General features: G+C 44.9%; 2 long non-coding RNA genes across 2 annotated transcripts; one reads left to right on the top strand and one right to left on the bottom strand.

Moving 5' to 3' along the window:
- The first annotated feature begins 977 nt into the window (after positions 1-977).
- On the top strand, positions 978-5,808 carry LOC116622388. Its single transcript, XR_004297567.1, has 4 exons — positions 978-1,096; positions 4,109-4,185; positions 4,592-4,722; positions 5,682-5,808. It is a non-coding gene; the product is annotated as an uncharacterized LOC116622388 (long non-coding RNA).
- Positions 5,809-12,395: 6,587 nt separating this feature from the next.
- On the bottom strand, positions 12,396-14,761 carry LOC116622387. Its single transcript, XR_004297566.1, has 4 exons — positions 14,733-14,761; positions 14,550-14,587; positions 14,414-14,445; positions 12,396-12,472 (listed from the first exon to the last, which is right to left on the bottom strand). It is a non-coding gene; the product is annotated as an uncharacterized LOC116622387 (long non-coding RNA).
- Positions 14,762-15,228: the final 467 nt, after the last annotated feature.

Raw genomic sequence — 15,228 nt, 5'->3', positions numbered from 1 at the left:
ACTCAGATCAGCCCTGCTGCTCTTATTATCGAGTGGCACTTTGGGCCCGGCATACAGTAGAGAGCAAAAATGGGACCCCCGAAGAGCTGACAGTCTGGTGATGGAAACAGATATTCATCACATAATCACGCTAATGAACGTGCAATTATAAACTCAGATAAAAGCCAGGGAATGGGATCAGCAATACGTTTTTTTTTTTTCCTACTTGACTTTGAGGCCAGCTGGCTCGGGGAGGCTCTGAGAGATGTCCGCTTGGTTTTGGGAATGGCTGTTAGTGCAGGGGGCCTGTGCTCTGCACCCTCTTTCCTACCCAGGGTCTGTGTGGGCTTCTCAGAGGTGGGGGAAAGGAATAGAGACCCACCAACGACTAGTAACTGGAACCACATCGTACTGTGGAATAATTTGCCGAAACATTAACTTGCTTCTCTTCATCTTATATTTTTTGCAGTAAAGGAAAATAGAAGCTTCTTGAAATCTACAATCCTGTCCTTTCTAAATACATTTTAAAACTTTTCAAACATAATTTCAAAGTTACAGAGAAGTTGCAAGAATCAAAATAACGCAAAGAAGACCCACATACTCTTCACTCACGTTCCCCTGTTGCTAACGTTTTACCCTACGTCCATGTGTCTTTTTGAAATTCAGCAAACATTTATTTTTAAATGTGGAATGCATCAGATATGCAAAAGTGTGTGTAAGAACCCAACATCCCATTTAAAGAATCAGAATAAAAAACACTCGCTTTCTCAGAACCCTGGCTGAGAAAAAGAACTCGGATCTTGGAAGCTGCTTTCATGTTCTTAGCTGAGCTCATCCCCACCTCCAGCTCCAAGATTACCAACCACAACCTGGATTTTGAATAAGTCCTACCCTTTTCCTTGTAGTTTTGCAAACTGTAATTCTACTCTTTAAAGAAAATGTTGTTTCATTTTGCTTATGTTTGAACTTCATGTAAATGGAATCTAACTATGTATATTTTTCTGTGTAATGTTTGTCTTTTTATTTTTTTTAAAGCCTGAAGAAGATTCAAGCTCATGGCCAGAGGGACAGATGAGACCCACAGACATATTTGTTTAGCCTTCACGATGTTTACAAGGTTATTTAATGATTTAATGGAGGGAAAATTCATACAGTGTAAAATTAACCATTAGCCATTTTTAAACAAACAATCCAGCAGCATTTAGTACATTCTCAGTGTTGTTCCAAGACGTTTTATGCCCCCAGAGGAAACCCTGTCTGCACCAAACAGCTACTCTCCATTTCCCCTAGCCGCTCATCTACTTTCTGTCTCTGTGGATTGACCAATTCCGGGTGTTTCGTATAACTGAAAACAGGTGTTCAGACAAAGACCTGTACATGAATGTTCCCAGCAGCACCATTCACAGGAGCCTAAAGATCTCTGCGGGGAGTCAGAGGAGGGGACGGTGCAGAATCTACTCTAAACATTATTCACTGCCTCCTCAAGGAAAAACAAGGGGCACTCAAGTGTGAGATGTGAAAAGCCAAAGATAAGATAAGGAGGGCTTAGGACTTTGCGTGTCTTCCTTCTCAGTGTTATGAAGGCATATTTCATGCTCTACTTCCTTTCCCACTTAGATAAAAATTCCAGATTTCTCATGGCTCTGTGTGATCTGGCTTCGTACCTTTCTTCCTGTGCTTTGTTCTGATCAGCCTGCTTTGCCCCCGGCAGCACTGACCTCATGCTCAGATCTTAGAACTAGAACATACCAACTCTCCCCTGCCTCAGGGCCTTTGCACCTGTTGAAATTCCTGCCTGAGGGGCATTCCCTTTACATTCCTCAGGGCTGGATACTTTGCAGTCTTTAATTTTCATAAACACACTTCCTTCCAAGCCTTCCCTGACTCCCTTCCTAAAGGGAAGACCTCCCCTCCACACACCCAGTATGTTATATTCTCCACATACCCACTATGTTATATTGTATCACCCTGCTTATAGCCAGCCTAACACTCATCGCAATCTATAAATATTTATTTACTTGGTTCTGTCCCTCTTTCCAAGCAGAATATAAGCTCCATGAAGGTAGGGATCTTGGCTACTTTTTAAAAATAGTAATAGCCCTTCCAAAAAAAAAAAAAAAAAAAAAAAGCCCTGTACATTGTAGGTGCTCAATAAATGTTTGTTAAATAGCTGGATAAATAAGACAATTCCAGAGATGGGAGGGGCTTGCTCAAGACAGGGAGCCTGCCCCAGGCTTCTGTCTCCTGACTCCCAGACCAGGGTCTAACTGCCGTAGGTACAATGCCCGCTGAGAGCAAAGAAAGCCCTCAAGCGGACTGACTCGGTGGCATGAAGTCCGTTCATGTTGTTGTCGACCTCCAGAACTTTGTCTTCCCAAAGCAAAACTCTCTGTGAAGCCGTCACCCCCCATTCCCCTCTCCCTCTGGCCCTGCAGAGCTTTGGCACAGGACATAAATAATTATGTAGCTATAATTGCAATTATCATCCCAGGGCTCCCAGTGATTAGGTTATTAAGTGATTAGGTTATTAAGTGATTGAGGGGTAGCTACTTTTTGTCTCTATGAATCTGACAACTCTAGGAACTTCACGTAAGTGGTTTCGTCCAGTATTTGTACTTTCGGGTCCTGGCTTATTTCACTGAGCATGATCTCCTCGAGGCTCATCCGTGTTGTAGCAGGGGAAATGTATAATTTCCTTCCTTTTTTAAGGCTGTGTAATATCCCCTTGTCTGCCCCAAATTCATATGTTGAAGCCCTCACCTCCAATGTGACTGTATTTGAAGAAACCAGCCCTGCCGGCACCTTGATCTTAGATTTCTAGCCTCTAGAACTATGAGATAACACAGTTCTGTTGCTTCAGCCACCCAGCTATGATATTCTATGATAGCAGTCTGAGCTGATTAATACACATGTATACAGCACATTTTGTTTATCCGTTCATCCGCTGACGGATCACTTCTACCTTCAGTGCTGCTGTGAACACGGGTGTGCAAATATCTGATGCAAATATGCACCTTTGAGTCCCTTGCTTTCGATTCTTTCAGGCTCATGCCCAGACGCAGCAGTTGGAGCATACGGTAATGCTAGTTTATGAGTTGGAATCTGACGGTCCGAATTCTTGTTGGGTCAGTGAGGACTCACAGCGAGAGAAGCTCAGCGGGGGATGGCTTTGGGGAGTGTGATGTCGCAATAAACTATATCTCATTTCCTGAAGGGTCAGCAAAAGACCAACTGTGGGGCTGAAAACAGAGCAGGGAGAGAGTGTGACCTCCACAGCTTTGCCCCCTTTCTCAAACTGCAGAACCGGAACGGGGGTCTTTGGAACAGGGCAAAGGGACCCCCGTGTGTGTGGTTCCTGCTCCGCTTTGGGGAGCCTCCTGGGGTTGGGCAAACGGCTTGAGGCTGGAAATGAGCGTCTTGGTGTGGAGACGGGCAGGATGGGACTGGGGTTCTGCAAGGAAATCACCATTACAGTCCTCAGTGAGGTTGTGTTGGACGTTAGATTTTGGGCGAGAACAGTGGGTGCCTTGCTTCTTCTCCGTCTTCCTTGGGCTGGAGACAATCATTGGCCGCCACCTAACTGCAAAAACTGGCAGCCAGCAGGAGCCATGCCGGCTCCCAGCATTGATTCTCTTCTGGTTAGCTAGCAGTTTATACCGAACCAGCCCAAACTTAGTGACATAAAACAGCCATCATTGTAGTATGCCCATGGATTGTAAGGTTGGGAGTTTGGGCAGAGCGCAGTGGGGAGGGTGGTATCTGCTCCACAGCATCCCGGCCTCCGCTGGGAAGAGCTGCATGGCAGAGAGAGACGTGGGTGGCAGGGTCCCGGCATCGAGCCCAATCATCCTCTACCTGGTCCCAGGCCCTGCGCTCGTGCTGCTTTCCCTCACCCTTTAACAAGGAAACTTTTAATTTTAGAATGGTTTTAGATTTACAAAAACATTGCAAAGAGAATACAGAGACGCCCATTTATCCTCTGACCTGTTACCACTTCCCCCTATTGTCAATATCCTACGGTACATTTGTCACAATTAATGAACCAAACTCGATACATTGCCGCTGACTAGAGTCCGTGCTGTGTTCAGATGTCCTTAGTTTTTACTTAATGTCCTTTCTTCTGTTACAGGATACATGACACTGATACAACATGCCTCCTCTTGACTGCAACAGTTTCCAGACTCCTTGTTCTGAATGACCTTGATGGTTCGAATGACCTTGATGGTTTGAATGACCTTGATGGTTTGAATGACTTTGATGGTTTTGAGGAGTGCTGCTCAGGTGTCAGGGCTGGGGTTCATGTTCACCTGAAGGTGTGGAAAAGCGGTGTTGGAATTAGAAGAGTTATGTTGTTTTTGTGTGTTTGTGTCCAAGAGCTGTGAGTCCCCACGCAGGAGGGTAGCAAGCACGCCAGTTCCTGGCTTCAAGCTCTGAGGGGGATAGCTTCCACTGGACCGCTCAGAGCATTCAGTATGGGGTCAGGGCAGGCTCAGAGAGGAATAGGGTCCGGCTCAAGTTTGAACCATCTCGAGGGCTCAAGGTTGTGGCTCACAGCTCTGCAGACATTTGGGACAGAATGAAGGAATCAGGTGTCTTTTGTGCTTTCCACCAGCGCCACCTGGAGGTGGAAGGTGAACCCTGCAGAGAGGCTGGAAATGGGCTGATGGACCCCAAAGACAGAGCAGGCGATCCTTCCGTGAGCACCTGGAGGAGATGCGTTTACAGGCACCGGGGGGTATGCAGGTGAGAACGGTGGCCTGAGGAGCAGGAGGGGAGGAGCAAAAGCTCCAGGTGGGGAAATAAAGAAAAAGCTGACCATGCCCAATGCTGCTGCAGGCAACCTGCCAAAAGCATTTCAATTACTGAACTGACACTATTTTTCCCTTGCATGTGACTAATTGGACACCTTTATTACCTAAGATGACTGTGAAGGTCATGAGACTTGCCTTAGATGTCTCCCAAGGGCACAGACCTGTGACGTGGGTGTGTTAGGGTAATGGGGGCAGAAGGAGAGTGCCAGTGTTCTGATCACGCCTGCTTACAGCTCCTACGCTTATGATGAAGGTGACGAACGAACTTGTAACTTGTTCCCATTTGCCCAGGGCTTTCTCAGTCTTAGCCCTGAAATGTCCATGTCCTGTGAAACTCCTTGTTCCCACATCCTGGGGCAGCCCTTGCCCCAGCCCCAGTCCTGGGGTAACAGGGATTGTAGGTCCTACTGCTGGTAACAACCCTATCTGGTATCTCTCTCTCTTTATGGTGAGGACGTGGAGTCCTGGCGATTTTAAGAAATCTTCCTTAGGTTCACATAAGCTGAACGTAGACCCAACACCATCTGAAAACAAAGGACACCCCCTTTCCTCAGCCCTGGCCTCTTCCCCGGCATGCCCCCCCCACACCCCGGAAGACACAAGTTAGGAAAACACCAGTGGGCAACCCTCGCCATACTGCATTTGGAATTTTAGCGAACAAACGGTTGGGAGTCACTTCATTACAATGAAAGGTGTGCTGTAGTGATTTAGGATGAATACCAGAGTGGATGTCCATAAATGATACCTTTTAGGGCCAGCGATTTTAACAATATTTGTCCAGACTCTGTTCAGAACAAAATCCATTCTCAGACTAGCTCCGACTCAGAAAACTTTCTCGGGTGTCATTTATTTTAATTTTTTAATTTTTTTTTTTTTTTTTTTGGCTCCAAGGGTTCCCAGAATGACTGAACAAGAAAGCTGCACGGAGAGGGAGGATGCTGAGTGTTGGAAGCAGTCAGAAGCAAGAAAACAAAAGCTGCAGGCATCCCAGCTCCTCGGCGGATGCTCTGAGTCATCTTCGTGTTTCTCCTTAAAGACCGGCTTCCTCCACATGGTGAGCCAGATGGCCACCAAGAGCTCCCAAGTTTTAAAGAGAATGACTTCCCCGACAAGAGGAACAGAGGTACCGCTCCCCCGCCCGCCCAGCGACTCCCCCGGGGGCTTCAGCACTTGGTCAGCCGTGGGCTGTGCAGGGAGCGGAGGGGAGCAAAGGGGATGCGCCTTCGGGTGCGCCGATCCTGGGAGCTGCTGACTGAGGCCGGGGCACCAGCTTGGCCAGTTCCAGCCAGTGCTGCGGGGCCTCACATTCAGCAGGGACCCTGTGCTCAGGGCTTCGTGCTCTGCACTCACCATCTCGAAGTTCTTAGTCGTTTATCTTGGGATCTGTGTTTTGCTAATGAATTCCTACGGGACAGTGTAGCATATGCCCGGGGCTTAGAGCCACACTTCCCTCCCGCCAGCCGGCCTCCAGCTGCCTCCCTAGTTCCCTGGGTTAGCCTGCTCTCCGGCCGCCGCCACAAAGCTGCACAGACTGGGGGTGGGGGGTGGGGAGGGGGCTTAAACAGCACAAGTCTATTCTTTCTTGGTTCTGGAGGAACCAAGGTCAGCAGGACTGGTTCCTTCTGTCTCAGGCCTCTCTCCTGGCTTCAGGTGCTTCTCGGCTTGTAGACACATCACCCTGATCTCTGCTTTTATGTTCGCACGGTGTTCCCCCGTGTGCATCTCTGTGCCCAAAGTTCCCTTATAAGGACATAGTCATATTGGACGAAGGGCCCGCCCTCCTCCAGTAGGACCTCATCTTTCAAATTAGGTCTGCAGTGACCCCATCTCCAAATAAGGCCACATTCTGAGATACAGGGGGGTTAGGCCCACACACATGAATTTTGGGGGTACACGAGCTGAACCCACAAGAGTGTGAATCGGTGTGTGTGATTGTGCACACATAGAGGGTCTGTGTAGCTCTCTCTGTGGGTGTCTGCATAGAATAGTGTGTATGTGTGTGTGTTATGGACCGAGTATTTGTGTTCCCCCAAAACGCATTATGTTGCAGCCCTAAATTCCAGTGTGGCTATATTGGAGATGGGCCTCTAAGGAAGTAATTAAGGTTAAATGAGGTCATAAGAGTGGGGCCCTGATCTGATAGTGTCCTTATGAGAAGAGCCCCAGAGAGTTGGCCCTCTCTCTCTGTCTCTCTCTCTCTCTCCACCCACTGCATGAGCACAGAGGGAAGGTCATGTGAAGACACAGCGAGAGGGTTGCTTCTGCAAGCCAGGAAGAGGGCTCTCACCAGAAGCTGGGTCGGCCGGCGCCCCATCCTGGACTTCCAGCCTCCAGAACTAAGGAAATAAATAAATGTCTATTGTTTAAATCACCCAATCTACAGGGTGTTACTGTGGCGGCTGGAGGGGTCTAATAGTGTGTGTGTGTGTGTGTGTGTGTGTGTGTGAGAGAGAGAGAGAGAGAGAGAAAGGGACTCTTTGTAGAGCAGAGGCCCCTGTAGGTTCATCATGTGTGCCTTTCATGGAAATCCAGACTGAGTCTTCTCTCCCTTCCTCCAGGCCTACTGACCCCTCACTCTCCTCTGCTTTCTGTCCTCACCCCCCACGGTGCACCCGCCCCGCCCCCCCAAGCACACACAGTGAGAGCAGAGAGACTGACACACCCAAAGGAGGCTGAAGAGTCTGGGACAGGTCAGGGCCCCAGGACTCAGGAGGCCTCTCTGCTCGTGGACCCCTTCACCCTCTTCCCAACCGAGTCGCCTTGACTGCACTTTACAGACCGACTCAGGCTATAGGGTGAAGCGACAAGCTGCAAAGTTCCTGGGGAACAAGCCCCATGCAGGTTGCAGAGCCGGCTGGGTCTCTTCACAAAGAGATGTTGGTTGGGCCCCCTCCCTTAGGCAAAACCACCTCTGCGGTAGGATGGATGGCTCCAGAAGTTCAGCACGTCAGGACAGGGAGGACCCCAGAAACCGTCCTATCCTGCTTGTTTCCCACTTTTTTTTTTTTTAGATTTTTTATTTATTTATTTGACAGAGAGAGACACAGTGAGAGAGGGAACACAAGCAGGGGGAGTGGGAGAGGGAGAAGCAGGCTCCCCGCTGAGCAGGGAGCCCGATGTGGGGCTTGATCCCAGGACCCTGGGATCATGATCTGAGCCGAAGGCAGACGCTCAACGACTGAGCCACCCAGGCACCCCATTTCCCACTTTTACAGATCTGAAAACTGGGGAAGGGGCAAAAAAAGTCTCCCATTTGCATCCTAGAACACATGTTTCCTGGCTTAATTCAGTTCTTATTCTGGTGATTCATTCAGATTTCAAAAAGCGTTGGTCTAGGACAGATGTTGGCAATAGGCCCATCACTTGTGTTTGTAAATAAAGTTTTATTAGAACACAGACCCACCTATTTGTTTACATAACAGATATGGCTGCCCTCATGCTTCAAGAGCAGAGATGATTCAACATAGAGATCCTATGGTCCACAAAGGCTGAAAATACTTTTCAGAAAAAGTTTGTGGACCTCCGGTCTAGGGCTTGGCAGGCCTGGGTTTTCTACCTCCCGCGTAGATACATGGATGAAAGATGCTAAACCATATCCTCTGTTATTATTCCTGATAAGGTGGGCATGCATTAGCCAAAGATAGTCTTGGAGGTTTTCTTCTTTATGTATTAGTTGTAGTAATGTATAAGTAGAAGCTTGGCCTCCTCAGCTCTGTGGTTGTGCTAAGGTATAGGTTATAAATGAAAGGCAAGATAAATGCTTGATTTCTTTCCTCTGTGCTTAAGTCTTTTGTGAGTGGGTTTCTAGCATGTTCCAAAGGTAGCCAGTAATATCTTTTTCTAAATTGATCCAGTAAGTGAAAACCCCCCTTACCTCTTTGGCTAAAAGTCTGCAAGGCTGTGAGCCTAGAATTGTCACTGTCAGTCCCAGACTCCTCAGGACAGCTGGTCTGAATAATAATGATAACACAGAAATAGAAACAGGGATGAGAGATACAGAGAGGAAAAGTCTAAATGATATTTGAGCCTGTGGATGTAATTGTCTGAGATATCTCTAGTTCTGTCTTTTCCTTAGTTAGTTTACATGACTCAGTTTCTTCTTTCTTTCCCTCCCTCCCTCCCTCTTTTTTTTTTTTTTTTTAATGTAATCTCTAGGGGCACCTGGGTGGCTCAGTTGGTTAAGCATCTGACTCTTGGTTTCTGCTCAAGTCCTGATCTTAGGGTCTTGAGATCAAGCCCCATGTCAGGGTCCGTGCTCCTTGGGGAGCCTGCTTGAGATTCTCTCTCTCCCTCTCTCATGCATGTGAATTCTCTCTCTCTCTCAAATAAATAAATAATAAATAAATAAATAAATAAATCTTTAAAAAAAATAAATGTAATCTCTACAACCAAGGTAGAGCTTGAACTCACAACCCCAGGAGTCTATCAACTGAGCCAGCCAGGCGTCCCACCTTTTTCTTTATTGTTTTTGAGTCTTTTCAAATCAAGTTTCTCCTTTTGTCATTTCCATCCAAGAGTTTGAAGTACGCTAATAATGGAAGGCAGTGCCGATGAAATAGAAGTGAGCATATTTCATCAGGAACGGGTCTTTCAATAAAGGGTACTAGGGCAGTTGGTTATCCAAGTGGAAAAATTAGATCCCTACCTCACACCTTAGACAAAAATTAATATCAGATGCATTACATATGAAAAACAAAATTAAAACATTTTAATTTAGAAGATATAGGAGAGTATATTCATCATGTAAAGTTAGTCAAGACAATGAGAAGTCCCTCAACATATAAATTAAAAGATGAATTACTTTGACTAGCTAACATTAAAAGATACAGAAGGAATGAAAATATGTCACAGGCTTCAAGGAGATGTTTGCAGCACACGGCTTACAAAGGAAAGATGTGCTTGCTATATATATAAAAATCAGAAAGGAAAAGACCAACAGTTCAGCTGGAAAGTGAACAATGGGTACAAATCATCAGTTTACAGAAAAGAAACCCCAAATGGTCAATAAGCCTCACTCATAATCAGGAAAATGCAAATTAAAGCAACCATGAGATATCTTTATATAGGCAGCTTAAAGTGGGTTATGAGTTCATCTATTTTAATCAGCAAAAATTATCAAGTTTAATATATTTCTGAATTGGCAAGGACGTGGGGAACTGGGAACTTATTCATCCCTGGTGGAAGTATAAATAGGGAAAACTACCTTAGTTCTCAGTTTGGCTCTCCTAGTGGGATTAAAGATGTGGACATCACAAAATACAGGTTTTACTTCTAAATATGCCACCGAGAGATCACACTTGTGAACAGGATGTTTATGGTAGCATTTTGCTGATAGCATAGCCCCGGTAAGAGCCCAAACATCTCGCCGTCGAGGAAAGAATTAAAGAGAAGCCATGGTTGGTGCATCCAACCAGTTCTTTTTACAAATTTGGTTTATTGAGATATAATTCACATACCATAAAATCTTTGCTTCTAAAGCATCAAATTCGGCGTTTTTTAAAAGAAGTATATTTACAAGGATGTGCAACCATCACCAGTTTCTGATTCCACAACATTTCTGTCACCAGCAAAAAACCAAAAAAACAACCCCCCCCCCATACTCATTCTCCTTTCCCTCAGCCCCTTGGCATGCATGAATCTGCTCTCTGTGTCTGAGGGTTTGCTTATTCTGGGCATTTCAAAGAAATGGAATCCTGCAGTATTTATGTAGCTTTTTGTAACTGGCTTCTTTCACTGAGCATAATGTTTTCAAGGTTCATTCATGTTGTGGCATGTCATGGTGCTTCATTCCTTTTTGGGGCTGAGCAATATTCCATGGTATGGCTAATAGCTGAATTCTATACCACGGGGGATGAGCTAGACCCACAAAGTTCACCTGAATGATTTTCAACAGCATAATATGGGGGACAATAAAAAGTCACAGAATTATAGTATACAATAGAATTCCATATATATGTGTATATGTTACTAACACATAGACTACTGCCATATATTGACTATCAATAAATGTCTGTGTAGTAAAAATACAAAAAAATGCATAACAATAACATATAATAACATGGATAAACTTCACCTCTGGGGAAGAGAGGAAGGACAACAGATCAGGAGTGGTAGAAGTGAAACACAGAGGGGCGCCTGAGTGGCTCGGTCATTAAGCGTCTGCCTTTGGCTCAGGTCATGATCCCAGGGTCCTGGGATCGAGCCCCACATCGGGCTCCCTGCTCAGCGGGGAGCCTGCTTCTCCCTCTCCCACTCCCCCTGCTTGTGTTCCCTCTCTCACTGTGTCTCTCTCTGTCAAATAAATAAATAAAATCTTAAAAAAAAAAAAAGTGAAACACAGCAAAAAATGTCTAGAAAGTAAGGACAGTGTGCATATTTCTATTTATATAATTTGGTATTTTCCTTTATGGTCAAATTATTTCATAATTAAAAACCTAAAAAGAGAAGAGTTACCCAGCATATGCTTATGAGTTAAGAATATTTATATGTGCATCCCAAATCCTTACACTTTCGTTCATTCATATATTAAAAAATGACTTTCAATCCTGATCAGGTGACATAACTTTTGAAGCAGAGCTCATTTATTTATGTTTGTATGTAACTGGCCATTCTGTGTCATTGTCACAGAAAAAAGTCCATGCTCAGAAAAATCCTTACAGTGACATAAGACATAAATTAATGAAGTTATGGGTGCCAAGTGACAAAATCCACATATATTTGGTAAGTCTAGCTTCATTGCATCCTTTGATTTTCAAGAAATAAAATGAACAGAAATATGATGGCATTGAGAAAATGCTTCCATTCATGTCAGCAAGGAAACTGGTCTTGGCTTTAAGACTAGAGGGCTGCCCAGCACAGCTTGGAAGGATCAGGAACCAAACACAGCTAGCTGCTTACCCTGGTGCATGCCACTCAGAGTTGCTTTTGTTAGTTCACAGTCGAGGGTCCCTCTCTGTGGCTTGTATTTTGTGCTCCTTTTCTTTCTTTCTTTCTTTTTTTTTTAAAAAAATTAATTTATTTATTTTAGAGAGAGCGAGAGAGAGCATGAGCAGGGGAGGGGCAAAGGAAGAGGGAGAGAGAGAATCTCAAGCAGACTCTGCGCTGAGCGAGGAGTCAGAAGTGGGGCTAGATCCCATGACCCTGAGATCATGAGCTGAGCTAAAACCAAGAGTCAGACGCTCAACCAACTGCGTCCCCGAGGTGCCCCTCTTGTGCTCCTTTTCAAAATCCCTCTGTCTATGGGATGCCTCATCCAGCAGCAACCAATGGGCTTTTCCGGGGAAAAATCTTTCTACTTATGGGGTGCCGTCCAGAATCCCCTAAGTGTGTATGATAGTATCATCAGCCCATAGATGTAGGACATGTTTTAAGTCAATCTATACTAAAGTCACACTCCAGATTTTGGGAAAGCCCAACCAGTAATTCTTGAGAGGTGTGGAAGCAAAAAGGCAGAAACTTAACTTTATTACTATGGATTATGAGCCAAGGACGTGGAATGACCTGGTTTCCATGTGTCCAGTCATCCCACCACCTTAACCCACATTCTCCTTCCTCCAGGGCTCTGGCTGTCCTCCTTCGCCTGCCGCACTGCACATTCAAAAGATCCTGGGGGCTCCTCGGCAGGGGACAGAAGCTGCCTCAGGTATGGATCAGCATGGCTCACTCCCCGGGGGTCTTTCAGTCTTTGGGGGAAAGAGATGGGCATTTAGAGCTTAGCTGTCCAGTATGGTACCTGCAAGCCACATACAGCTATTTACATTTAAGTGAATTAAAATTACATTTAATTTAAAACTTGGGTCCTCAGTGGCACCAGATGCATTTTGCATGTGCAATAGCCACGTGTATCCAGGGGCTGTTGTACCGGACAGCACAGCCATAGGACACGCCCATTATTGCGGGAAGTCCTACTGGACAGCGCCATTCCAGGAATGGCTGTGTCTCGGGGAGGATGAGGGTTTTTGACTCTAGTTTTAATAATATGATACTAATAACTACGACCGGTACTAAGAACAGTCGTTGCAAACGTATGGTGTTGAAAATAAGAACTACCATCCCGTAAGAATACCTACTGGTTATGTAATATTACGCTATTTTAAAAACAACCTTATTGAGATATGATTTATATACCATGAAATTCCCCTAATATAGGTGTGCAATTTGATGACATTTAGTGAATTTGTAGAATGATGTAGCCCTCGCCACACTTAAGTTATAGAACATTCGTCACCAAAAAAGTTCCCTTGTGCCTGGGTGCAGTTAAATCTCCTCTCCCAGCTCCAGCCATAGGCGACTATTGATTTGCTTTTTCTGGAGATTTTACATAAATGGAACAATGGACAGTCCCCTGTATCTGGCTTTTTTCATAACTTAGCAAATGTTTTTGCAGTGCATCCATTTACCACATGGATCTATCACTAGTTTCTTCCTTTTTTTAAATTGCTGAATAGAATTTCATTGTATGGAGGTACCACATATAATATTATGTTATTATAATATTATTATTGTCAACAACTTGCTAATCAATGTCATTTATCCAACATTTAAAATAGACTAGGTTTGTTCATTGATGGTTCATTTGTGAACCTGTGAACTGTGTTTTTCCATACGTTTAAAAAATATATGTATCTAAATGAATGCCATGTGCATAGATATTTTTTAAATACAACAGTGAACAATTTGCACCTTTTGTTAATGCCTCTTTTTACTTGCCTTGGCATAAAGAATGAACCAATAAACCTCTGTGTCCTATGGGAAAATGTATAAATATCACCTGATAATTGGTCTTAGAGGTAATGGTAATTAATGTTAAATCACAAGTAAGCAGTATTTTAAATAGAAAAAACTGATTGATGTACATTGATTAACATTTGTTAATTGATGTTTTCGTGCCATCCATGTGACATTTAAAATTTGCCAGAAATTCCAGCAAACCCTTTATGTTTAGTGCATCACTGGATTACACAGGCCTGTCATGGGGGATTTTGACCCCCAATAGATAAGGGAGGGAACGAAGGGTCCAAATCACAGGGGTTTCGTGAGTTGTCTCAGACCATACTGGCAATAAATAGTAGCCACGGGGAGTTGGAACCCAGCTACTATGGAACACGAAGCACGTGTTTCCTTGTTGAATTATTGAGATATAATTGACATATAACATTGTATGAGGTTAAGGGGTACCACGTGTTGATCTGATACGTTCATGTGTTGCAACACGATCACCACCATAGGTTAGCTAATACCTCCATCCTGCCACGTAATTATCATTTCTTTTTTGCAGTGAGAACAATTAAGATCTAGTCTCTTAGCAACTCTGGGGTTTATAATACAGTGTTGTGAACTATAATCATGATGCTGTGCCTTACATCTCCACGACTTACTTATCCGCTCGTTGCAAGTCTGTACCCTTTGGCCAACATCTCCCCAGTTCTCCCACCCCTGGTAACCACCATTCTGCTCTCTGTTTTTTTTTTAGTTTGGTCAAAGCACATGTCTTTAAACACAATGTTAATTGGCCCCTTGTCAATCGTGTGAGCTGGGGCATCCAAGTAGCTAGAGTATGGGCTAAACCAAGAGGCAGACAGGGTCAGCCTATGGTGGTAAGTGACCTCGTGGGGAGAACTCACCGAGACAGATATCCTTTCCAGGTTGGATAAATCTGCATGTGAGTGAAAGGGAAAAAAATCAGCTCTCAGATTGCAGGAGTGAGACTTGTTCTTTCCATCCCACGATTCTCTTATGGTTTCTTCCCTTACCACTCACCTGTAGCCTCCTGCTTGGGAAATTCGGAATGGCTGGTTCTGAGAGACAAAAACACATTAAAGTATGGGATCTGAAGACTGAGGGAGAAGATGGGGCGTTAGAGAGAAGAGGCATGGGAATCACAGACATACAAACAGGGTATCTGAAGAAGAGAGGGGCAGGGGATATGTCAAGCATATCTACCTCTTGGTGGATTCTTCATGTGACGAACCTACAAAACAAAAAAATACAAGGAGGAATTTATATAATGAGAAAATCCTTCACTTCATTCCCCTTCCCTAGTGTATAAAACTGGTGCTTCCCTGGGGTGCCTGAGTGGCTCAGTCGCTTAAACGTCCGACTCTTGATCTCAACTCAGGTCTTTGATCTCAGGGTTGTGAGTTCAAGCCCTGAACTGGGCTCCATGCTGGGCATGGAGCCTACTTATTAAACAAGCAAGCAAGCAAGCAAACAAACAAACCAGTGCTTCCTGAACTCACCATGCTGGGTACATCTGTTGATGAAGAAGACGGAGAGGAAGAGGATCAAAATGGAAAGGCAGCTGAAGGTGGCAGCAAAGATTAATCCATTGGCTGGTGGGAGAGGAGCAGGTCGGAGAATCAGTTTGGCTCCTGAGACACCCTGATCAAGTTTAGCCCAACAGGTGTGAGGAGCCAGACAATCTGGCTTCCAAAACTTG

Source organism: Phoca vitulina, unplaced genomic scaffold (genome assembly GCF_004348235.1).
Source record: "Phoca vitulina isolate PV1807 unplaced genomic scaffold, GSC_HSeal_1.0 scaffold52, whole genome shotgun sequence".
NCBI lineage: Eukaryota > Metazoa > Chordata > Mammalia > Carnivora > Phocidae > Phoca > Phoca vitulina.
The sequence above is the reverse complement of the archived record's forward strand: the minus strand, read 5'-3'. Positions and strand labels throughout refer to the sequence as shown.